Source organism: Leptonotus elevatus, chromosome 20 (genome assembly GCF_054856555.1).
Source record: "Leptonotus elevatus isolate MCC_2025b chromosome 20, RoL_Lele_1.0, whole genome shotgun sequence".
In the NCBI taxonomy this organism is placed as follows: domain Eukaryota; kingdom Metazoa; phylum Chordata; class Actinopteri; order Syngnathiformes; family Syngnathidae; genus Leptonotus; species Leptonotus elevatus.
Genome location: NC_141258.1, coordinates 6,552,672 through 6,578,531, shown reverse-complemented (window position 1 = coordinate 6,578,531; position 25,860 = coordinate 6,552,672). Strand labels below are relative to the sequence as shown.

Here is a 25,860-nt window from a genome sequence, read left to right as displayed (position 1 = left end):
GGGGGGGTCCTTTTCTTTTTGACTTTGCAACTCCCAGTCGAAAGGGGGCGTTCCCGTGCACACTTCCTGGTATGTGGTCGGACTTCCCAGCTTCCTCGAATCCATCATCAGCCCCAGTTGCCTCTTTGAGGTGGACAAACACAGGTGGATTTTGCTGCTTCATTCATATTCCACAAATGCAATATTGATCACAATACTGTGTTTAGACTAGTGGGAGTGCATATGACATATATTTTTTTACTCGATTTTTTATTTTTTTATTCTTAGGGAATTTTGATTAAAGCATAAATCACAGACTATTACAACACTGTCTTTTAAATTGTGACCCCCCCTACAATATTATTATTATTATTATCCGCGCAGAGCGTGGTGCACATCTGGAGTGGAGCAAAAGAAGAGAACTAGGTCCACTCTCCGTTCTCCACCACTGGCCCTCATGAGAGGAAAGGGGCGGGCTCAAACGCCGGGGTTGGCTTTCGGAGCTGGAGCGAGTCTCCGATGGTTGCCAGACGAGAGAGCCGCGCCAAACTCGCCTGCTCGAAACGCGGCTCGCCGCCACTCGTCCCTAAAACGCGCGGTTACCCACCCGGGGGGGCTCGCTTGACTGGCTGTTGTTATTACGGCCGAGGATTCGAACCGAGCCGCTCGGGAGGATAAAGAGCCCCTGCCGGGAAAGTTTGAAGGAGACAAGCCGGGGTGGGGGCAAAAGCTGCGTGACTTGAACTTCCACCGAGCAGCCCCGGAAGGGACCCAGGAGGAGGAGGAGGACGAGGAGGAGCCAACAGGTCTCAGGTACTAGTTTTGTAATCTTGACAGCTTGTCAACACTTGACAACACGCGGCCATTGCTGGGGATCTACATCACCTGGCGGACTTGTACTTGCGGGCTCTCATTCGGTGATTTGACGAGTGTTTTCTTTAAAAATTAAACCTCGGATAATTTTGGGTTTGAAGTATGAAACTTGTTGTAAAATTGACTGTCGTCGTAGGTTTGTTGGTTATGGAGGCTGCATGAAAAGCAACGAGAGGACGTGTGCGTGTTTACAGTATTCCTACGCTGACACTGACAGTTGTATTTGTCTTAGTATTGGGAAAAACAAGTTAATAAAAGTCGTTTTTGAAGCCCGTTCACATAACATTTTCCGTGATAAGAGCTTGTCTGTATGGGCCAGGACGCTCGAATATGAAGAGTAACGTTCTGGGACCTGAATTGGACACCAGTTAATAGCTGCGCTTTATGGGCTGCTTTACACTTGAGTTGGGAATATTTTATGTATATTGTCCCTTAAGTATGGACACACGGGGAAAAATTAAATACAATTGTGTTCAGCTGGTATATAAAAACAAACGGTCAGCAGCATGTGGGACTAGTGGTCATCCCGTCTGGCTCGCAGTGTTGAGGTTCAGGGTTTGAATCTGCCAAATCCTGTGTGTGTGTGTGTGCGGAGTTTTTATGTTCTTCTTGTGCTTTTTGGGGTTGTTAAATTCTTGACATTGTATAACCCTGATTTTACACACAATCAAATACTGTTCAAAAACACATCTCTGAATAAATGTTTACGTATAATAGCACTTGTTTTTTGTTTTTGAAATACTTCTACATAGATTTGATGAAAAGACACAAAGTAGAATATAGCTTGTTTGAATGGCATTGAGTGCGCCGTTCGTGTTCATATATTCATTATTTAAACATTTATATTGCGACATTGTTATTTGTTAGCCCCTCTGTCGTGTCGCACATTGAATGTTAGCATTGCGCTAGCTAACTATTGCAAGCTACTCTCATCTTAAATATACATTGCATCATTTTCTTTATTTTAATCAAATGTAAACTTTAACTGCCAAACTGTACACCACAAGCTCAGAAAGGAAAAAAATAGTACCGTTTATGACAAGTAAAGTGGTTTACGGTGTCGTAGTACGAGTACAGGCTTACAACCATTCACGCTGGCACTTAACACCATTACTGAGTGAGAATGGAATCGCACGAAAAGTCAGGCAAGTAAACCGCTCGCTCCTCCATCAGTGACTCGGCTCTAAGTTCCAATTACGGGCAATTTGTTAACACCCGTGATTGAACCCTGCCAATGTGTCAGCATTCCGGCAAATGTCAGCACAGTTTTTAGCTTTGCGGCACATTCCCCGCAGCATCCCAAGCAGGCAGTGTTATTTTGTAAAAAGTGCAGATTATAGACTGGGAGGGGGGAGGGGGGGTCTTATTAAACTAAATTCAAGCCTGTAACGACCACTTGTGCTGTGTTTACATGCCTCACCTCACACACTGTATGTGTGACATTTGATTTATTGAATTGTAATGTTCATGCTACAAAACTAAATGGCACCTCAGCCCACTTCCTCTTTGCAAACATGCACCCCACCCCTTTTTCCTCTGACAGCCGGTGACATTCAGACAAGATGCGGTTGACAGCTTGTCATATTTTGGGAAGTTTAGCGTCTTTGAGGGTTTTCCTACCCTGTCACCTTTTCCTCGTGAGTGTCATCCGGAGTTACACGTTGTGCCACGGACGGAATTATGAACCTTTTGGATTTAAGTGCCTACCTCCATCCATTCATTTTCTACGGTGTTTTTATGTCATTAGGCAAATTATTTTTTTTCATTATTGTACCTTCTGCCATCTTAATGCAAGAGTAATACATTTTTCTGCCGGTCTCTATAAGTTGCTGGCATAGATAGGTGACAACAGACTATAAGGAAGTAAATAAATAATCATTTTGTTTCCCTGTTCCACGCCAGTGTGCCGCAGCACAGTAGTTGTCAACTTGACATCACTTTGACCTTCGTGTACTGCGTCTGCGGCGACCCAAATATTTTGAGCCGCTTCCACACTGCATTCCCAGTAAATTGGCGCATCAAAAGTGCAACAGTACACACGTTTATTTGCCTGCCCTGTTGAGACAGAATTGGCTGAAGCAGGATATTGCCGTGTTTTAGAACAAATGCAGGTCGCCCCGTTAAGTAGAGATAGGCTGATGTTTTTCCTCAGCACTGATATTGATACCGATTATTAGTAGTCAAGGAGACCGATAACTGACATTTGGAGATGATCTTAATTTTTTTCTGAAGGGAAAATATTGCCGTCGAAATAGAAAGAAAATACAAACAGTTTGTTGATGTTTTTTTTAAAGCATGTTTATTGAACAACTTTTTAGATTAGCTAAATATTGCCTTTTTTTTTTCTTAGTCAGTAGACATCTTTGTTTTTTTTAAAAAAAGCTAACAAATTCCAGACTTTCCACAATGGTACGTCAGTCTGAAAACAAAACAAAACAATTACATTCCTACAAATTAATCTGATTGGATAAAAGTTTGTATGAACCAATTGCACAATTTTGGGAACACTTGATTTTGGCCTTTATTCGATCATCAAGCAGAAGTGTTTTTCCACAAATATTTAATGATATTTCCTATTAAATATGCAATAGGTCTCTAAAGAGAGACTACGGCTGCTGGTCTCAAACTGTGCAGTGAAATTTGGCATTTCTTATTCTGGAAAAAAAAATGGACTTAATACTCCTGGGCTTCTCTGACATGCATCAACGGAGAGTAGTTGGTGTCTCGGTGCCAGCTTTAGGCCTCACCCGCCTTTGTTATCACATTGGGCTAAATGTGTCATCGGGGTGGCGTCTGTGTCACGCTCAAAGTGCCCACTCATGTCTTCCTACTGCCCTGCCATGTCTCTCTCTCTCTCTCTCTCTCTTGTCTCCACCACTGGATATTGTTTCTCTCTTATAATCACACAGCAGCGTGTCAGTAAGTCCCTGCTGTCGCTTCTTCCCCCCCCCCCCCTCATTTGTTTATCTTGCGTCCTCATCTCACTTGGCGCAAATCTCACCGATGAGAGGCGATGACATTTTGTGACATTGTTGCGCTGCCTTGAACTTGTTAGCGTAAAACAGGAAGCATTCGCTGAAACCGTTTTTCATAAAACTGGCGACAAAGTTTGGACGGAGCCTTGTGTGGAAAAGCCCCCCTCTGTCTTGTTTTTTTTCTTTCCTCTTTCTCAGTGGCAGGTGGTTTGGTTTAATTTGGCCTGCAGTGGTCGACACGTCTGCTCGCCACGGCAACCCGCTCGCCTGCTTTTTGACAAGCCCAAAGCTGTGGCGATGCAGCACAAACACAACCAAGCATTGACAGGTGAGACGCGTTCCCTACAGAGATGTCACCCAGAGCTTGTTTAATGGTAAACACCTTCCACCCGGTCCAGCCCCCGCACTGTCAAAATGTGCTATTTCGGTAGCTCTTTGTGTTCTCTGCAAGCCTCGCTTGCAGAGGCTCGCTATCTTTAAAAATGCAAGCCAATGTGAGTTTGGGAGGATTCTTTTGATGTGCACGTGTTTCTAATGTGCCCATGTGAGTTAAATAAATCAGAAAAAAAAACGGCATTGTCCGTACGCAACGGCAATCTGTGAAGAAGGGAGTAAGGTAACAGTTACGGTAACTTTAGAAGTAGTCATGCTCGGAACACATGAATGAGACTCTTGGAGAAGAATCCATAGAAGTAAACAAGAAGTAAAACTCCTCACATATACACTACGTTTCATTCCTGCACCTATCATTTCTCATTAACGCGCTGCTAATATTTTTGCTATATTTATAAAAACAGGTTTGAACCGAAAATATGTATTGGACCGAAAAGTTTTCCAATGGTTAATTGCGTGAAACTCATTGGCAAAACTGGTGTTAGTAATCGGAGCTGCAGATTCTATCAGGAAGACTTCGCTGATGTTGGTCGCAATCGGTTAGGCCGGATAGAAGCAGCGAGGAAGATAACTCACCTAAAGTAGCACTAAGGAACTTTTCAACCTTAATGAAATATTTTCATAACTCTTCTGATGAAACATTGACTTCAAACTAGTTGAATGGTACCTTTGCCATGGACTGAGGGGGGTCTATATCATTTTTTACTGGCACTAAGCAACTTTGAGGAGGATGGTAGGAACACTGCCACACAAAAAACTACAAATGTGCTGACTGCTTTATGGTATACGTCAAAAACTACACTGGATGAAAGGACAGTAAAGGATGAACACTGGCCCGGAAAAAAACCATGCAATGCGCTTGTCCTTATAGGAAATATGGTCTTCCTTTAGACATAACAATACCGCTTTTGTCCATATGGCGTCGCCACAATCAACGTCAACTGAAAGTTCCTTAGTGTTGCTTTAAGTGTTTTTTTTTTTGTTGTTTTTTGCCAAAGCAAAATATTTTCTTGGAATTGTCTGGTTTTGGAATAAAATACAGCCAATGAAATGAAACTGCAAAGACGTCTTTTGAAAAAAAAAAGTAAGTTTATTTTTTCAAATTATACGTGTATTTTCTTTAACTTTGTATAGTCTAATTCTACATTACAATTACTGTAAAACCCTGTGAATAAAATAATATATATATATATATATATATATATATATATATATATATATATATATATATATATATATATATATATATATATATATATATATATATATATATATATTATACAAGGGGATCAACAAGAAACGGATTCTCCCCCCCTAAGAAAAAAAGTGCAGAAAAGTGGACAGTGTGGTTAAAGAACAACACTTGTACATATTTAGGTAGTAGTTTTCCGTGTACATACCATGCAATTTAAACAAAGCATAAAACATCCCACCGTTCTAACGAAGTAACACTGTAATACCGAAAGATAACGTTTACGTCCCAGCCTGTAATGCCGTCGTAGTGCGGCCTCGCGCTAATCAGGCAGCCTTGCTCGAAATGAAACAGGGCCGACTTTGTCGGCGTAAGTAGAAATAAATTGCTATATTACAGTGGTTTGGCTGTGGTGTCCAATGACGTCGTCAGTGCCTCCGGGACTGGGGTGAGTGTGGGAAAAGTGAGAGGGAAGAAGGGCGGGAGCTGATACCAAGAGAATGTAGCTGCAGCCGAGTGGGATTTTAAATTTTTTTTTGGAAGGGGAGCAGAGTCTGTGATGTTGAGATGTGAGAGCTCCACTCATGTTGGCCGGCGGCACTTAGGCAGGCCAGTTGTGCATACTGATTCTCTCTCTTTTTTTTATTTATTATTATTATATTTCGCCGCCGCCGCCACGATCCACATGCCTCACCGGCCAAACACGTGAGGGGTTAACTCTCCACCCTTTTAACTCTCTTTCCATTCCTCTTTTCTATGGCTTTGATGGTATTAAATAATCTTTACGTGTCAGAGTGCACTGCTCTCGGTGTTCGTGTCAGCAGAGCGAGAGCGCAATTAGGTCAGGCTGGTAGAATAACACGGTTGCATCCCCGGCCTTAAAGCGGCAGGGCACCTCACTTCAACTTTACGCTTGATATTCACCTCAAGCCCGCAGAGGGCCGCTTGCAAAGTGGTCTGAGGCCAGCGGGGGTTATCCAAGCACAGGCTGAAAAAAGAACGTTGCGTTCGTATTCATTTGGTTGGTTTTTTAGGACGGGATCCTCTCGGTGTCACTCGGTGTTTGGTTATTTTTTAGGACATAAGCTGTAAGAACACTATTTTTTTTTTCTTTTTTGTCATCATACATATGTTAATGAGATACAGGTGTGACTAATAATATTGTATTGCCATATCTTGCAATACAGTATTGATACACTAGCGACAAATATCCATTTTAGGGTATGTAAAAGGAATGTTCTTTGACGCCCCTAAATTGATACGTACATTTTTTTTAAACATACATCCTGGTTTAATTATTTGCTGATATATTCTAGAAATAGACCAATATGTTTTTTTTCCTTTCCCAGGGTCGATACGATACCGATGATTGATTTTCCGTAAAAGTGAAAAAAATATTGCCGTCAACTTTTCAGATTTTCAAGATGTTATTATTGTTATTCTTATTTAATTAATTAATTTATTTCTTTTTTAAATCTTAGACAATATTTTAATTAAAAAAATTGTAAGCTCCCAGGGTCATCAGCGTGTCATAAAGTTAAATGAAAACGTAAACAAATAAATAGCTCGCTATAGTTTTTACTGTAAATAAATTTTTCCAAAATTTCAGCACAACTGTTATGTTGACCGGTCATGTATCCTTGATTTAATTAAAAAAAAATCAACAACAACAGGTGCAGAGAGTTTCCAGTGTTGCCAACATCTTATAAAGTTAACCGAAAATTTAAATAAATAGTTCCATGAGATTAACACAGTTTAAAATTGATTTTATTATTATTAATGGCTGATACTGATATTCATCAAAATGCCGAATATCTGCGCCGGCAATCGGTCTGGCCCTTGTGTATATACATCGTCTCTCGTTAACAGCCAAGTAGGAGTTTAAAAAAATATATATTTTTGCCCCCCAAAAGCAACACAACAATACCATGTGTCATTTCTGTGTTCCAATGTTAACGCATTCATCCAGAATCAACAGCGTTTTTAGCTAGCACAGATTTCCCAGCGATGTTGATTTCACTCATGATTACGTGTGCTCCGTCCCAGGACCCCTTGACACTGCGGTGCTCGTAAACATCAAATTAAAAGAAGGAAGAAAAAAAAAAAACTCAAAGATTCAGCGGATCTGATGACGACATTTCGATTTTGATCCAGGGAAAAGCTACACAACATTTTCATTTGAAGCTAATAATACTAAAGAAAAGAAGAGTTTGACAACCTACATTTGTGATGGTTAGTTTGTGCAAGTCACATGAAGAATAACACACTTTTTTTCAAAACCACAAAAAGACAGAGACATATTTTGGAGATTATGTGCAAAGGGCAAATTAGCCTGCCGGCATTTGCATACTGTCAATTAAAACACATTTCCGTTCCATTGTATCAATGGGAATAACACTCATCTCCTCTCCCATTTCCGAATTACTTTATCAAACCCGTAACGCATATTTACAGCTTGAGGCATGTGGCACAAATTAGAAGCGTGACAGAAGGTGCCAGATCATTTCCATAACCCCGGCATTAAAAGATAAAACATGTCCATTTACTGGAAGTCAAAGCTCATCAATACACTACTACTGTCTTTAATAACGTTGCATTTCCATCTCTAGTCTCTCCTTTTGCATGTCTCGTGATAAAGTGTCCCAGAATGGATCGTCGGTGGTGATATTTTCGGTTCTTCAACTATGTTAATTTGCCTGAAGAATCAGGCCACGATTCGTCTCCTTTTTTCTTTCTTTCTTTTTTTTTCCCCTAATGAGGTTGAGATAAAGACCCATATAACACATTATCCTTTTATTGATTGGGACTGCGTTTCACGGCATAAATTACTTTGGACGACCTTGAAATCATTGACACATTTATTTGCTTCGAGTTGTCGTATCGCTTTTCTGCCAGTGGAACGGATCCCTCTGACGAAACGCAAGTCGGACGCACGCATTTGAGATACGACTTGAATCCGTTATGTGGCCGTGCTCGTTTTCTGTCGTTTCTTTGCAAAGCCAGCCGTTTGGCACGTGAAGGCTTATGTCATATTTTTATATCGCCGTCATAATGTTTCTTTCATGTACAAATTTCTTCCCCAACTTGATGAGTGCAAATTCCAGTGAAAGAACTCGATTGTTGCTTTCTAATCTCCTTCCACATGCAACTCATCAAACAATGGTATCAATTGCTTCTGAGGCGGAGACAGTCTGGCTGGTTCTGTCACCAAGCCCACCGGGCATTGCAGAATCCAGGCCGGGCCGGGTCGCAGTCGTTTCTGTCTTTGGAGATGCCTGAAGACACTCATATTAACTTTGCTCAGCAACCTCATAAATGCAAAAATAATGGCGTGTGTATTTATTTCTCCGGGAAGACGATTAGTGAGCGACAGCGGCGGTTTTATCAAGCCACCCTCCATCATCTTAATAAATTGTCTCCATTCTATTCCCTTTCATTTCCCCCCCAGGACATTGCCTTTAACTTTGACGGATGATGAATTCCTCAATGTTCAAATGGTGATCCTGAACGCACTGTCACTGGAAATTGGATTTGCAACAGCTTTTTTTTTACGCCTTGCCTGTCTTGCGTATCTTCATTTTCACTTTGTCCTCCTTAATCTTCAATTTGTACTGAGGCACAGCTTGTTGTTTTACTTTTTAGACCTGCTGCACTATATTGATGAGTAAACTAGGGCTGGGGAAGTCGGATAAGTCGACTTTAAAAAATACGTTGACTAAAATTACTGCCTCGAAGCTCCGTTTAATGCACAGATTTAAAAAAAAAATATATATATATATGTATATTTTTTGCAGATGCATGCAGTTTCGCAGTGGTGGCTGTGATCTGTTGTGCGCCATCTAGTGGCCGAATGGCGGATGTTATTTGTCTGCTGAAATACGTTGACTGACTTATACACAGGAGAGGAAGTTCTGAACTTCCGAAAAACCATTTTGGCTGTAATTATTCCAAAATATAAACCTGCCACTCGGTTTTAGGTGTTCATCACTGAACCAGTAGAGGGCAGTCATGTACTAAACGTGCCCAGAAGAAGACCGGAACTGGAAGTTATTGACATCATGTAGCTAACAGCTAGCTCTGCCCTTGTTTACTCATGGAATAATATTGAAGCATCGTCTATAAGTGACTTTTAAGACACAATTACATCATGTATAATGTAGGATGTATGTGTGAACTAAGTGGTAGTTAGTTGTTTGTTTACCTTGAGTGGTAATCTCTAGCGCGCTAATGCTAATCTTAATTGCTAACCACCATTTAGCATAGGCAAATTTTTCGATTTATGTCCAACCTAAGTGGATTAACAAAAAAAAAAAAATGGGGCGGTCGATTACTTGATTATTCGATGGAATAATTGATAAGATTTAAAAATGATTCCAAACCAGCCAGTCTGCTTTAGAGCGCTTCAAAAATAATACTAGTACAGCTCAGGGCCCGTTAGTAGTTTTATATGGAAACATTTGGTTTGGCAATAACAACTTACATATCAGAAAAAATACAATACCCTTATCTTATTTGCCAGACTTTTTTTTAAATAATGGAATTAGAAATTTGGGCCACATAATAAAAAGGAAATATTCTTACACTGGATGTCGTCAGTATTGTCTCCATTATAATATCCTTCATCTCTGTAAAGCCTGTTTAAGATCTTGCAATAACATTACACACGAGGCTCCTTTCCGCGCTCGCTTTCAAATCAACACAACACAACACAAAGCATCCCAACACTGATTTCGGTGGAACAAATCCTCTCTATTGTGCCTCCCGTGTGGGAGTGTGTGGCAGTTGACTGCGTGTTACCCAGCTGGTGCGGTTGCAGCTGCTTGCACATTAGCTCAAGTTGCGCGCCACATTTATCAGCGCCGAGCAAGCACAGCGGCGGCGGCGGCGGCGGGAAGATAATGGTCCCGGACGAAGATGATTTCGTGCTAGCTCCGGCAGCTAGCATGTCCTCTGTGGCACGACTGGCGGTATTGATTCCCCCCCTCCCGTACTGCACTGCTGCCTTGGCCGGTGATCGTCAAGACTATAAAGCTAGCGAGCCACTTATTTTGTCTGTGTGGGCTGTCGTCATGCTGCAGCCAGACTCGGTGATGAGCCATCAGGCCTTATCATTGTCATGTTGCACTGAAGTGCCTTTTGGATGGCTGGATTTCGCTGCTTGCAGCTGGGGAAGTAGATGGGCGAGCCTGAATTACCCCCCTCGTACAATTCAGTGGCACGATTACTGGTGTGCTACTTGTACCTGTACATCAGTATATTCCATGAATGCTTGAGGTACTTAGCTTGATATACTCCGGACATACATTTCTGGGAGTTGTAAACAGCTTGTAAATTGTCATTTACAATCAGTGTCAGTGCATTCCTTCATTTGTTTTGTATTCCAACATCATTTCCCAATTTCCGGCACTTTTTTGCATCACGGTAATCATTTTTGTAACCGCGCGTATCGTGCGGGCATATGGCTGCCATTTGCGATCGGCAGCGGCCGTAAAGAGGTGGCTGCAGTATGCAAATGCCGCCATGCTAATGGAATCGTAATGTAATGAAGTGAGCGGAATATGACCGATAATGAGGTGCGGTTATTGAGTGTTGATGGCTTCGCCTTTTGTTGTTTTCACATCTCGTTTTCGCTGCGTGACACCAGTTTGGTACAAAGCCATTTGTACGTATGCACGCTGGCACGGACTAAGATGTTTGAAGATTGCACTTGTGTAGATTCCCGGCATTGGCAGAAAAGGATATTGATCAATAACCGGAGAAGTTGCTCATTGAAATTGTGGAGTTAAATTGGGCAGAACTGAGACAGATGTGTTGCAGTAAATTAAACAAGCGGTCCTGTCTGCTGGGTGACAGCACAATGGTGATTAGCGTTTCATGCGAGCTGCCCTACATTATTTATAGCCGTGCTGAGGCCTGTCTGCAGTTGAATAGACCCACAGTCCATTGACCGGGCACATTACAGGAGGCCGCTTGGTAGCAAGAGGGGGGTTAAAAATGGTTTTATTTCCTCACGTCGAGGTGCATTTTGGTCTAAATGAAGGCGGGTTGCCCCAAGTGTGTTGTTTTTCCAGACTTTACATGTATGAAATGTGTTGACTGTTCCAGGCGGGGGCTCTTTGCTCCAGGCTGATTTGAATTGCCATTTTTTCTTACCTACCTTTTTTTTTTTTAGGTTCTGAATACACCCAATACATTTTTCTCCGTAGCCTCTAATCTGAATGAATGATTATGATAAATGTTTTATGAAATGGGAGAATTTGTGACATGAGTGTGTGGAGTTGGCTGTTCGCTCAGGTTAGCAACTGGCTATTAACTGGCTAACCATTAGCCTGTCTGTTTTGAGTGCTTGGGCGGCAAGATTTGAGCGTAGCAGCTCGTGTCTGAAACTGTTTATTTTTTAATTTTGTTAATATTTGTTCAATAAAGTGATTAATAGTGCACATTAATAGCTACAGTATGTATTAACTAGCGGCGGTTGGCTATATTAAGCTAGCTAGCATGGATACTTTGTGTTTGTAATCTCGCTGGTGTGGTTTGTGCAGGATTTTTTTTTTTATTAGGTTATTCCAATTATTTGATTGATTGTTTCAGCCCTAAATGTGCTCTTAAAGCAACACTAAGGAACTTTCAGTTTATGTTGATTATGGCAGTACCATATGGACAAAAGCTGTATTGTTATGCCTGAATGAAGACCACATTTCCCATGAGGACAAGCGCATTGCGTAGTTTTTTAGCTCACGCCAGCAAGTGAAATCCAGGACAATATTGATCCTTGACTGTCCTTTTATCCAGATAACTTCCCTTTTTCTTTTTTTTTTCCTTTTTTGTCTCCTCAGACAAAACTTTTCAGTTGTATTGCAGCTTCTGCCAGGAAAGCAGTAATCATGGATCGACATTCAAATTGACTTCAGTCTTTGTAACGAATTGGGGAAAGGGGGAAGTGACGTATGCCATACAGCAGTCAGCGCATTTGTAGTTTTTTGTGTGGCAGTGTTCCTACCATCCTCCTCATAGATACTGACCCCCTCAGGCCATGGCAGAGTTTTAAGTCGATGTTTCATCACAAGAGTTATGAAAATATTTTAAGGTTGAAAAGTTTTTTAGTGCTACTTTAAAGGGGAAGTCAAGCCCAAAAAAAAATCTTTACAGTAGGGGTGTGCCCAAAAATCGATTCTCATAAGAATCGTGATTCTCATTTAGTACGAGCCAGAATCGATTTTTAATGTCCCCAAATCGATTTTATTAAAATGATTTAATACTGTCTTGCTTCTTCCCTTTGTTTGTGTGTGCCTTTATTGGGAGCGCTGTTCATGTTATACCTGATTTGGCCACTTAGGAGCAGTGTGGTTCCACGCGGTCTGATACACTGTTAAGTTGTAGCCACATTAGAGAGTAGAAGGAAAAAGTCACGATCAAGTAATTCCAATAATAAAAAAATAATAATTTTTTGCAGCGTGGAGCCGAGTGATAAAAGTGCCCCGAGTAGCGCACTGATAAACACAATATTAATCAGAATGTGGTGTTTAGACTTGCCTGGTAGAGTGGCATAGAACATATTGTAAAGTTGTTGTGTCGTAAAATTCTACGTATATCTGAGTGTGGGAAATGACATTGAAATGTCAGCTCCAATTTGTTTAATTTGCCTAATCATGTGCAATAGCAAAGCACAAGTTTTTGTATTGAATTGCCCGCTGCAAGGCTGTGTTTGTTTTAATTATGAAATCATTTAGAAGGATGCTTGTTGCATAAGCGTCGGTGCGCCATGCCAGCAAGCGTTTTTTCTCATTCTTGTTTGGCGCCAAGCCCAAAAACTCTGTCCACTTGCCTCGCGAATTTAGCAGCGACTGATAACGTTGGGCCGAAATTGATTCCTGCTCTCAATTGCCCCTTTGTCATTTCCTCCATGCGAAAATGAGTGTGACTGAGCGGTGGCTCTGCGGCTCGCCCGTGTTTCATAAACCTTGCCTGGCTTTCATTAGGCGTTAAGCCTCTCCTTTAACCACAACCAAAGTCTCTTCATCCTCCGACCATTGTTTTCCTTTTGAATGAAAGCGAGTTTTAAGCCTCGCTCGTGACGCATGAAATACACGGCTTTACGTTGGCACCGCTGACTATTTAAACCCGTGATCCAACCCAGGCCGCGCTCATTAAATCGCGTAAATGATGTAACGTTTTGCCGCCGCCGCTGTGCGCCAGCAAGACATGTTTTTCCACTTAGGGATTCCAATATTTGTCCGTGTCATAAACACGGGGCATCTGGTTGCCAGTGGTAGGCTCCTTTTTTACTTTGACGCAGAAATGCGGCGGAATCCTTCCGAGAGAATCTGTCGGGCCGCACATTTAGCAGCTTTTGTAGGTATGATAAATGTTACTAATCACCTATTGGCCCCAAAGGTCAAGCCTTTTCCTGGTCACCCATCACCCTCCCTCCTTCCTGCTGTCCTCTAACAGCACCCCGTGGATAGCCTTTATCTTGCTCAGGCAATATTTTGTCCAGACAACACAACTATGCGCTTTCCTCGTCTGCAGTCAAGTGTGAGATTGTTTATTTAAAACGCAGCCTCTGGAATTCAGTCATTGTGAATTAGATTAGAATCACAGCAAGTAAGGGCACTATTTTTGCTCACTGAAATGTTCCAAATGGTTTCATCCCTGGTAAGCAACAAACCTTCGAGACTTCAGCCTTTGAGGCACAGCGTGCAGACGTGGTGCAATGTAGCGACAGACCTTCAGATATTTCTCAGCACTCTGCGCACAGAATTGACTCAGCAGGTGACACGTAGGTGTGAAGGCGGTTTCGATTATTTATTTTTTTTCTTCTAGTTTTAAGATCGTAGAGTGAAGCAACAGTCTTATGTGCTTGAAGTGACATTAAAGCCACGAAGCGGGTTTTGGGAAGAAAGAGATCGACAGTGGATGTGGGAACGAGAGGATCACACAGATGGTCCACAGTGGGATCCGCAGTAGCGATGTGGCAGACGAGAGGGAGGGATGAACCAGCAGACTTGAACCGATTTAGAAAAATACAAAAAAAAAACGTTTTTCCATATATTTACATATTTCTAAATATTTTTTTTCCCCCTGGTTTACATTGCACAATAAATGGGAGGCAGAGTGCTGGTCGACTGCGGACTGCTCCCAAGTCGACTGCAAAGGGTGTAGGGTAAAAAGGCAGGTTTTGTGTGTGTACGTTACTACTGTTCTGTATAACTCCAGCTCACTGGTATCGCTCTGTGCTGCCAGACTGGAGGGTGCGGGTTTGATACTGATTCGCACACAAAAAAAAAGTTTAAAGCGGGAGCAACATTTCTGTTATTTAACAGAATATTGTGCTCTATTGCTATAAAAACATGAAACATACCAAAAGAAAAACTAAAGACTGTTCTTTCATCAGGAAAAAAAAGTACATTTCTATCTGTTTCCGTTTTGCAGCAATTAGCATTAGCATATAGCTAAGTTTCATCATTACTCATGAATCTATTTAAAATTATAAGTAATTTAAGGTTTTTTTTCAACATGGCCCTGGTTGATCTCTTTTGCTCTGCTGCCACCTGCTGGCTGTTTGTGTAGTAACTAACATTTCTTCAACCGTTCTTCGCAGTTGAGAGGCTGCATCAAAGCTTTCTGTATGCTCTAACATAAATAAAAAAAACTTATAATATATAAATATATAATATATATATCTTGGTAACCCGGTGGATAGCAGGTGATGTCTGGTCGGTGCTGGATTTCACTTTCCTTTCTTTTCTTTGATCCTTTCTCGGGTCTCCTGACAACCTCACGACTCTAGCTGGATTCTGAAGTATTCGGTTTAGGTGAACGGTATGGGATTTTTAATGAGTACACACTCACGCACATACAAAAAAAGAAAAAAGAGAGAGAGCAATGATGATGTCATGTCGAATCCGTAAAATTACCAAATGAACAATACTGAGCTCTCTCTAAAAAATATAAATAAATAAATGAATAAAAAAAAAAATTTTAATTAAAAAAAGGAAGCGACTGTGCCGTGCGATGACGTCGTATGAGTTTACTTTTGTAATTCTTGATCAACCGTAGCGTTTCTTTGCTATTTTCCTTCTAAAATAGCATTAATATTCACTTCTTTAATTTTACTTTTTTCGATACGCTTCAAAATCCACCCCCTCCAAGCGTAAAAACCTTTTTGCGAACTTTGCGCCTTTTTTCGAATTTCTAGCATTTCCATTCAGTTTTATTTCGCATTACTTGAAAATTTGAATAAAAATAGGTGAATGGAAATCCCACTTCTGTCATAGAAGCACACAAGTAAATTGAATGAAACTTCTTCTTTAGAAGTATGAGCCCTGTAAAATGCCAAAATGGGCAAACATTGGATATTCAAATACTCAGATTACTTTTCTCAAAAAACAACAACAACAAACGTATAAATACGTCTTTGGGACACTTAAAACGTTTAAAATAGAACACATTTATACGTTTTTGGGAGCAAATGAGTTAAGCATCTCGAGGCTGGGCCGGGTTTCTTCTTTTTTTGAGAATATAAATGTGGTCTTCCCTACTATATATACCACACATAATCCCCCAAAAAACATAGATGGGTTTTTCACTGGTTCTTGTTGCAAAACAGTCTGCAGTCAGCCCAGAAAACGTGAATGTAGAGTTCAAGACACAATCAACAATTTCTCACTATTGTTTGAATTTAGGTTCTTACGTCCATCCCTTTTTTCATATCACAAAATAGCCTGTCTGTCATCCGTGTGTGTGAGTAGCAGCAGCACAAATGTCCGTTTGTCCACTTGTAATTCATCTCACCGAGTGTACTCCTCCCCAAAAAACTACATTTGAGTGTACAATCGCTGGCTTTGTGTTTAGCGCTCATGTGCTCCTAATGCTAAGATAACCATGACTCACAAGTTGAATGAAGCTAATTTGAAAGAAAAAAAAAAAGAAGAGGATTATTTCCAATGTGCGCTTTTACCACATGATATTAATCTGTTAACTATTGTCATCTTGTATTTATTATACTTCATCCCCAATTATTGTCCGTATAATTTCGAAAGCAAACAGCCAGAATTCCGCTCCGCTGCCCATGCCAATTCCCTCGGACACAACTTTAACGAGTAGACAGCGAAAGTCGTTTTCAAGGGCAACTCTATCGAGCTGACGAATGCATCCCAGGTACGAATGTTGTTTTCACCATCACAATGTCATGTTTCCTGGATGCAGTCCAAGCCACCGCTTCCTTTTCCCTTCCCCTTTTCTCAACTTGAATGTCTCATTCGAGACTGATTGAGCAATTTTACTGCTAAGCTGCATGAAGAGTGCTACTTAAATAATGAAAGGCTCCTGCTAAATGGAGCCTTGACAAATGTACTTTGTCCATGTCCTTGCATTGTGGTTTGATGGATTAGGCCTTTATTTTTGTGCCACTTATCTCCTCAACTACATTTTTACTATTATTTCCAAATAACAAAAAAAAAAAGCGTTCAGGGCTTTAGTAAGCGGGTATCATGAGGCGGTGGTTGGATTTGAGGTATTGTCATAAGAGCGAGGCTGTGAAAGAGATTGTCTAGTGCCAGGGAGGGGCTTTGCATGAAAGTTAAAATTTGCATACAAATCTCCAAAAATGGGTATCTGTGGGGTTTGGGCAGGCAGCAGTTAAAATTCCTCAAGTCTTTGAGAAATGCTTTATTTGCCTTTGCTCCCATCACACAGTGTCTCGGGAGGCTCCAGGCGCTGAGATCATAAAGCCTGGTGGAACATCAACACACCACTTTTTTTTCTCCCCACTTTTTTCGCTTACCTTTCACATACTTGATATTGTGTAATTTTCCACAACATTAACACAGTGGTACCTCGATTTCCTTGTGGTCTGACTTTTGAGTTTTTCAAGATAAGATTCATTGCGTGCCTTTTTTTTTTTTTTTTTTACTTGAGTTGTAAACAAACAAAAAAATCAGAGTTACAAGTAGGACTGTGATTTTGTTTTGTTTTGTTTTTCGAATTAATTAATCTATCGTTATCCCACTGATTAAGTGAATTGAAACATGTTTTTACTGATTACTGTTTGTTTAATAACCAATTATTGATGTTTATTTGGTATTATTTAGTTACGTAGCAACATCACACGAGAGGGATTGATGTTGATTTTTATTCAGATACTGGTTCAGTCATTGTTTTCCAAAGTAACAGTGGATGTTTGTTTTATTTTGATTAAACATAAAAGATAATCAGTCTGCGTGAAGGACTACAGAAATCGATGAATAATTACTATCGAGAGGATTTGGACAATTTTAGGTTAAACAATGGCTCTACTAAATTACTTGATTATTAAAACGTATTGATTAATTTGATAATCGATTATAGTTGTCGATTAATTTTGATAGCTGTAGTTACAAGTACTTGTTAAGCAGCATGTAGTGCAAAATTCTTCAAAAGATAAACCCGAGTGCATGTTGTGTCTTTAACCGACGCGAAGGACGCTAGCTTAGTGCTAACACACAATGCAACATGCCATAAATGGGCTAATGTAACTATCATAAACCTTTTATTTGTTTGCTCGGTTGGTTTATTGAACATATAAACATATAAACACATTAGAAATTAGAAAATACAAGTTGAAGAAAGAAAAGAGTCAGCAGTAGAACAAATGGTGGTAGCAACACACCCGGACAATGCTAACATCAATAAGCCACACACATTTGCTTCTAAAACAATGGAGGGATGCACATTGAGTGCATTTAAATAGCTCATTGTCAACTCATTGATTCCCCTTTAAGGTCAGCATCAATTCTCCTCTGCTCGCTCTTTTCTGTTTGCGCAGGGTCAACATATGTTAAAAAGCAACTTGACGTTCAAGCGAAGATCAATAACGATTTCGTTCGGAGGGGGGGCGATATTTTTGAAATGGTTACGTAATCCGTCTCGCGTTGCTAGTGATGATCGTCGTATAGCAACTGCCCATGGACAGGAATGTTTTGTGCTAGGATGTGTCCGACAGGTGGCTCGGAGATGCTAATTGATGAAGGATCGGGGGTGATATATGAGCCTCGACCACGAGACCCAACATAAAGGCCCTGAGAGCTTCGTTGATGCCCTAAATCATTTCCAACCAGGCCCGCAAAAACCAAAGCATTTCTCCTCATTTGCATATGAAAGACCGTTTGGAGGGGCCACTGTCCTTTTCTAAATCTATTGTCAACACTTTGTGGCTACATGAAACGGGCTAGCGTTTTGTGCCGGATGAATAATGACAGCAAAGATGGTTTTGTAATAAGGATCACTTAGCAGTAATGAATGATTAACATAACCACAAACAAAGCTTTTTTTCTTTTAAGTTTATGTGGATTCTTCTTTGTGTTTTTTTTCTTTTCCGGATTGTTCCTGGATATAATAAAAGAAACACAACAACTTGAGGTCTGTTATCCTCGGCAACATAAACTATTAGCTGCCAAACTGCCGCTTGTTGCGAAGTTAGCTTTGAGTTCAGTGCCACGATGCAGCGCTTGCATCACAAATATTACAGTTTTGTTTTCTATGGTGACCGCTGCCTGAAATAAATAAACAAAATAAGTCATTGTCTACGTCACTGCCCATTTTGCGACATCTGCCTCTTCCTCTTATCAGTCAGTGTGGATATGCACCATCCCTCTGAGGGGGTGGGGGGGTTGCGTGACCCTTCTCATTGTTTTGGTTGGATGACGAAAGGACAAAGGCGGTCTGGATGGAGCGTGTGTGAGTTTGCATCCTTCCATTGGGATCCCTGTCCGCCGATGTCAAGAGAGGGTCATGTGATCCATGTGTGACTTAGGGGGTTTCCACTGCTGGGAGCCAATACCACAATGAGAGAGGTTCATTATGTTTATGGCGGCTGATAGGATTTTATTGATAGGGGTGGGGGGCGGGGGGGATGTGAGATTGTGCCGCTGTTCCGACGTAACCTGACACATGCGCATTCCCAGTCCTAGCTACCCTCATTTTCCCGCGGAGGGTTAGCGCCGTCACAATGAGTAACCATATGTCCCACGGCTGATGATTGATTTGGCTTGAGTGTGAAAGCGGCCGCGATCAAACCCTTTTAACCACCCGCTCTTGAGTAACACAAATCACAGTCTCAGGTGCCGTTGATGGGCCTTGACATTGAGTATCATGAGATACCGCTGCACTCCCCATTCCAATCCTCCGTTTGCCCAGAACGAGGGTCCCTCGGCAATTCAGACCTTCACATGCGGTAGATTGCGTCCCGCTTGAAAAGCAGATGGACATAGCTGGTCGGGATCCAGCGGCGAGGGGCGCCCATTTTCTACTTACGTCTGCAGTGCGTTCCTTTCACCTATCATCAAGGATGAAGACGTGATTTCCCCAAGACCGCCGCTCCTGTCCACTCCAATCACATGCGCACACAGGATGGCATAAAGTCATGTCGTCCTTTCTTTTTCCTCTTGAAAGTAGACTGCCCTCGGTCAAGTGTTTGGGTAAAACCCACCACTCAGACACACTTAAGATCCACAAACAGGAAGCGAGGGCATGGAGCGGAGGAAGGAAATGAGATCAGGACTCCAGCAGGCCATTTGATTGGCTGACACATTGTAGTGCTTTAAGCTAGAATAACAATATCCCATTCCAATAGTGTGCATCATAATACCGTAGTCTGGCTGGCTGGTGTGTTTTTGAATCTCCATGGCGCTTCTGTATGTGTTCTATTTGCCTGCGTTCCATTTCCGAGAACACAAATTGGAGCAATGTTGGTGGAATCGACCTGGGAACTGGAACGGCCTATTTCTCCATCACGCTAAATGTCATTTTGTTATACAAGCAGACGGTTGGAAATTGATCAGCAAGGTTAGGTTGCGTTGTCGTGATGTTTTGAAGTCATAGAGGTAACATTTGATTTCACTACTTGGTAGCAACTAGCAGACGTTGCGAATGAATTCAAGCCCAACTGGCTGCTTAACTCATTCACTGCCATTGACGGCTATAAACGTCAAAAATCAATTTCAACTATTTCTATTAGTTTAACATTTTTTGCCCACAAGAGAATGAAAACCTAGATTTTTTGTATTGTACAATTAGAACAGATATTCAATTTGTGATTAATCGCTAACTAGTGAAGTCATGCGATTAATTACAATGAAAAAAATGTAATCGCCTCTTGCCCCTAATTTTTAATAATCTTAAAAAAAAAATAATAATAATTTGTGAAGAAGTAAAATATCTTGCCATCGTGACAGTCTTTGACTTTGTTTCTGTGCTGGTCCGTCAAAATATGCTGAAAAAAGAACTATGACGTCATCCATTGAGCTACTCTGACTCAACTTTCATAAAATTGTAGTCGACTACAAAGAATCTTAAAAGGACAGCAACGTGAAAAATCAACTTTTTGGAGCTTTTAGCCATGTTAAAATGCTGCTTCCTCACCTAAAACATCACCAAAGCGTTGTTTTCCTCCATTTCCCCCTCTATGAGAAATCCTCCTCCACTACGATTTCTTGAGGCTAGGAGCCGTTTTGTTTCAAATTTTTATTGAAGAATTGAACATCTATCCAATTGCGGACGAGAGGGGCGTGGCAACCACATGGGGAGAGGCGGGGTTTTAATGACCCGGGCGATTTACTTCCGCGTTAGAAAAATAGCCAGCACAATACCTAATATTTCATGAAGAATTACAAGGTAAGATTTAATCATTATATAGTTAACTCATTCACTGCCATTGACGACTATAGACGTCAAAAATTAATGTGAACTATTTCTATTAGTTAAAAAAAAAAAATCATTACATTTAATTTTTTAGAAAACCTAGAATTTTTTTATTGAACATTTATAACAGATATAAAATTATCATGCGATTAATTACAATTAAACACCCCTTATTTTTTATATATTTTAAAAAAAATTAGGCCCATCAGGCGATTCAAATTTTTAATTGTAATTAATCACATGACTTCACTAGTTAACTAACGATTAATCTAAATTTTTACATCTGTTCTTAATTTACAATTAAAAAACAATTCTAGGTTTTTATACTCTTGTTAACAAACGTGGAATAAAAAAATATATATAAATAGTTAAAATACATTTTTGACGTCTATAGCCGTCAATGGCAGTGAATGAGTTAACTGTGGAAGGGCTTCAAATTCTGTGATGTAAGTTTAAGTCGTTCAACCTCTAGTACAACATTGTAGAGATTCAGTGTTCAGTTTTGCAATGGGTCGCGGTCAACATCCTTTTTGGTCTTTTGTGTCGTAAGAGTTGGCTCCACTATTTGGATGTGAAGCAGTTTAGCCCAGAGCCTCAGGCCTTAGTGCATTTCTGTTACATTCCATTTTCACAAGGCAGTTAATGTTTCTGAAAAGAATTTTGCTGCAATATGGAGAAAAGAGACTATAAAACATTTTTCTGCCATCCATAGCTGAATCATTGAGTCGTCTCTTCGAATGTCCATCCCACTACTAACCACTGTGGGAAAAAAAACCTCTGTAGTGAATGAGCGTGACATTATTTACACATTTTGTTTGACAATTGCGCTCTTGTTGGTAATAGAAATTGATTGTAAAATCGATTTTCTCCTTATAAAATAGGCCAGACAAAAACTTGGGTCTGGGGGGGATTTTCTTTCCTTGTAATGGAATTCTCAGAAGCTTGCCTTCCTCATTGTGACACATTCTTGGTGAGGTACCGACATTCTAGTTTATAAATGCCATAGTTTTTTTATTTATCATGTTCTTTGGAAGCTTGCGGGATGGTTCGACATCATTCGAGAATCGGACAGGGTTATGGAGTCCCAACAGGCCGATAAGAGGCGCCAAAGACACGGACGGCCGAAAGACAAAATATCTATCGAGTCCCGACCGTGACTGAATCTGTGAAATCGAATACTTTAAAAGCCTTATGTGCTCTTAGTTGACGAGTTAAAGCAGAAATTGTCGTCTGAAGCTGCTGTGAAGTAACAGCACGCTACATTTGTCCTGGTCTCTCCATAAAGGCGCTTCTGTGTTTCTTATTTGCGCGTCGGGCCGAGGGGATTTCTCCACTGCCACCTGATTCGCATTGCAGTAATTGAGTTGTGGCCACAAGCGCTACCGTGAGCTGTCGAGCCACAAAAGAACTGTTTTACTCCCAATTTTCACATGATGCCCGGCCGGGCGAGAACGAGAAGGTCCGAGCGATTGGGGAAAAAAACGACGGGGTGATTTCAAGCAGAGTGAGTAGAAAGAGCATTCTTTTTTTTCTTCTTTTTTTTTGTCTCTATACCAGAGAGGCTCGGAGAGTCACTAAAGCTGGAACACGTGGATAAAGAAGCACAAAGCTCTTCACACCCCCCCCCCCCACACCCCCCTCCCCCTCTTTCTTCACATCTCTCAGAGCTTAGAGCTGCAATCGATTCAAGGGGAGATTTCCTCGTCCAAATACGGGGAGATTGACGTTTTGGGGGTAAGCCCGAATTTGTCGCTCCTGTCAACTCCACATAATTGGATACCCCTCCACTTTTATGTTCGTATCAAAACGCCATCTTTCTTCGGAACAAAAGCATTGTTCGTCATTATGTGACTGCCAAATTGTTAGGTTATACTTTTTAGTTCTTTGAAACATTTGTATTGTTTGTTGGTGAGCAGGATTATGCTGCTAGTATAACTACTATATAGACTTAAATCCATATCACGGTATAAATTGAATCTCTTCATGGTAATTGTTTATATTGTGATATATAAATTTCTGACTGGGTTATATACTACCTTAATAAATCTAAATTGATATTTAAAAAAAAAAAAAGTACTGTACCAGGTAAGCATTTATTTTGGTGTTTTGCTATGCGTGTTTAGCTTAGCGGTTAGCATGACGTCTCTCTCTTCTCCTGTTTTCTCATTTTGCTCGTGTGTTGCAAGATTAGCTGCTCCTTTAGTGATGATGATACTTGTCAGAAGTGTAGCTTATTCGCTGTCTTGGGTTTGTGGATTAGTGACTTGTGATGAGTGGCGTTTAGCTGCGCTAGCTATCCAGCCGCAGCTTGTAGTTTGTGTAGAGGAGGTTAGCTTAGCGCATAGCATTCAACCCGTAGTTCCAAAAAGCAGTGAGGAAAGCCTTATAGTATTTTCCTTAAGCATGTTTTTTTTTTCAAAACAATAACCACATAATAAATAAAAAAAAAGCCTCATTCACGTCCGCACTGATTTATTGGTCTTTATTCTGAGGCAAGACTGATATAATATCCTGTTTTGTCAAAGTCATGAGTGATGAGTGAAACCTAAAGGATTGATTTTTTTTTCCCTTTCTGCCATGCAATAATAGCGTCATTTTCCCAGACTGACCACTGAGCTCTCACCCACTTGTCTTTTCATTTCCTGTTGTGCCACTTCATGCCATGTGTTGCCTAGTGCCATCCTGTTCTTTTTTCCTGACCACAGCGAGAGGGGATCCCGACTACAGTCTACCTAAATTGCTAACAGAATGAGTCCTTACTTACTCTTTTTATTTTTTTATTTTTATTTTTTTTAAGAGGAAGTTTTTCTCCTTGCAGTTGCGGCAAGAGAGCTCATGATGAAATAATGCTGCTCTTTATCTATTCATAGCGAAATATCACACTTTTCCAAAATCATGTCATTATTTCATTCGACTCTAAATGCATTCATCACTGTTTTAATCTTGCGATTTTCTTCTGGGGATACACGGTCCTTTGATGGTTTCAAATTCACTGTCACTATCTGGCAAAGAATGGTTTGGATTTTTATCTTCACCTAAACACCCCCCGCCCCCCACATCCTCTCTCCACCCCCTCTCCCTCCCTCCTTCCTGTCATGATTTAGGTCCTGACTTGTAAGTGGGTTGGGAAGTGGCCCCGGCGGTTGATGTGGAACACATGCCTCCAATGATTCACACTCGGCGTGCTGTAGGTCATGGCGGTCTGCCTCGCCAGCCCACCGCCTCCCTCGTTGTCTAGCGTGGCACTGCCGCGTTTCACATTTGTTTTCCCTTCCCCCTCCTTTCCACACGTTAGATTTTTTGAATGCTACCCTACCTAAACCTGGAAGGATTTGAATCATCAGAGCCTGGTGTACTTTGTTGCTAAGCCAGATTTGTCCTGTATTTTTGTCTCTCATTCCAAATGTGTACGTTTATTCATGGCAACCCCTTGATCAACAAGCCTTACTTTTGGGGATCACCTTCTTTGTTTATTGATTATTTAGGGCATTTTCTTGGACCAACTAGATTTGCTACGGGTATCCACCCTCCAAATGTGGAGATATGGTTGACTCTGAACTTTTTTGTGGAATGCTTTCACATTGCTGGCTGGTTCTGTGCCACACTGAAAGTGAGACAAAATACCAATAACTATAAAAATTTTATTAATTTTGACCATCAAAATGTCATGACAATAAAGTTGCAATTTTATGGGGAAAAACTTGTAATTGGTGTTGTGAAGAATGGTCATAACATTGAGATAAATATGTAATTTGACATAATTAATTTCATAATATATGTTTTTACTAGCGGTCGTAACGCTCTAAGAATAAAGTCTTAAGTCTTATGAGGGCAAAATGTCATAAGTATTACTTTTTTTTTTTTTACTTTAACACGGTCATGAAATTATGAGAAAATAATATCGTAATTTTTCAAGAGTAAATGTCAGAATTTTAGAAGAATAAAGTTGGGCTGCAACTAACGATTATTTCTGTAATCAATTCATCTGTTGATTTATTTTTTATTTTTTGGATTTTTTTATTTTTTAAACCTTACATTTCCATTTTTTCCCTTCAAAAACAGGACATTATTTCAAATCAGCAGCTTACAAACATAAATTAATTATGATTCAGTTACTGGTTTCGTCTGTCACGTGTGGTAAATAGGTAATAATATTGATCATTGTTTTCCGAGGTAAAAGCAGTCGTTTTGTTTTGGTTACCGCTTCCATTGGTGGACGACAGAAATCTGAGAATATTTACTGTTGAGGAGCTGAAATTCCAAGCATTAGGACAATTTTGAAATAAATGAAATAAAAATCTAAATGATTAATTGACTGCCAAAAATAATAATTATTGATTAATTTGATAATCGATTAGTTCTCGATTAATCGACTAATTGTTGCACCTTTAGAATGAAGTGTCCTCATTTTTTTTTTTTACTTTAACAAAGTAATTTTAGGAGAAAACCTTTCCTTATATGTCATGAACAAAATTTTAATATTATGTAATATGAGAGAAAAATAATGTCATTTTACAAGAATATAGTTACTATGCAGTATTATGAGGAAGCTGACAGGACCGTCGTAATATAAGAAAAACGCATATGAGAAAAGTTGCCATTTTAAAAGAGTCATGTCATAATTTTGTGATGACAATTTTGTAATCTGAATCAAGATCATGAGAAAATGTTGCAATGGCCTTGCGCCTCGCTGAGTAAATCCGGCTACATAAATGGCTTCCGGCTTTTTCTTCCGCTTTGTGCCATCAACCGCAGCCACCATCTTCCCAT

The 25,860-nt window shown here is 40.4% G+C and overlaps 1 protein-coding gene across 1 annotated transcript in view; it reads left to right on the top strand.

The window, feature by feature from the left end:
• Nucleotides 1-483: 483 nt before the first annotated feature.
• Nucleotides 484-25,860, top strand: part of raraa (retinoic acid receptor, alpha a) — a 164,653-nt gene continuing 139,276 nt past the window's right edge. Inside the window, exon 1 of the mRNA XM_086064202.1 lies at nucleotides 484-792. The gene's annotated coding sequence lies outside the window, so the exon portion shown is untranslated. The remainder of the gene's footprint in view (nucleotides 793-25,860) is intronic.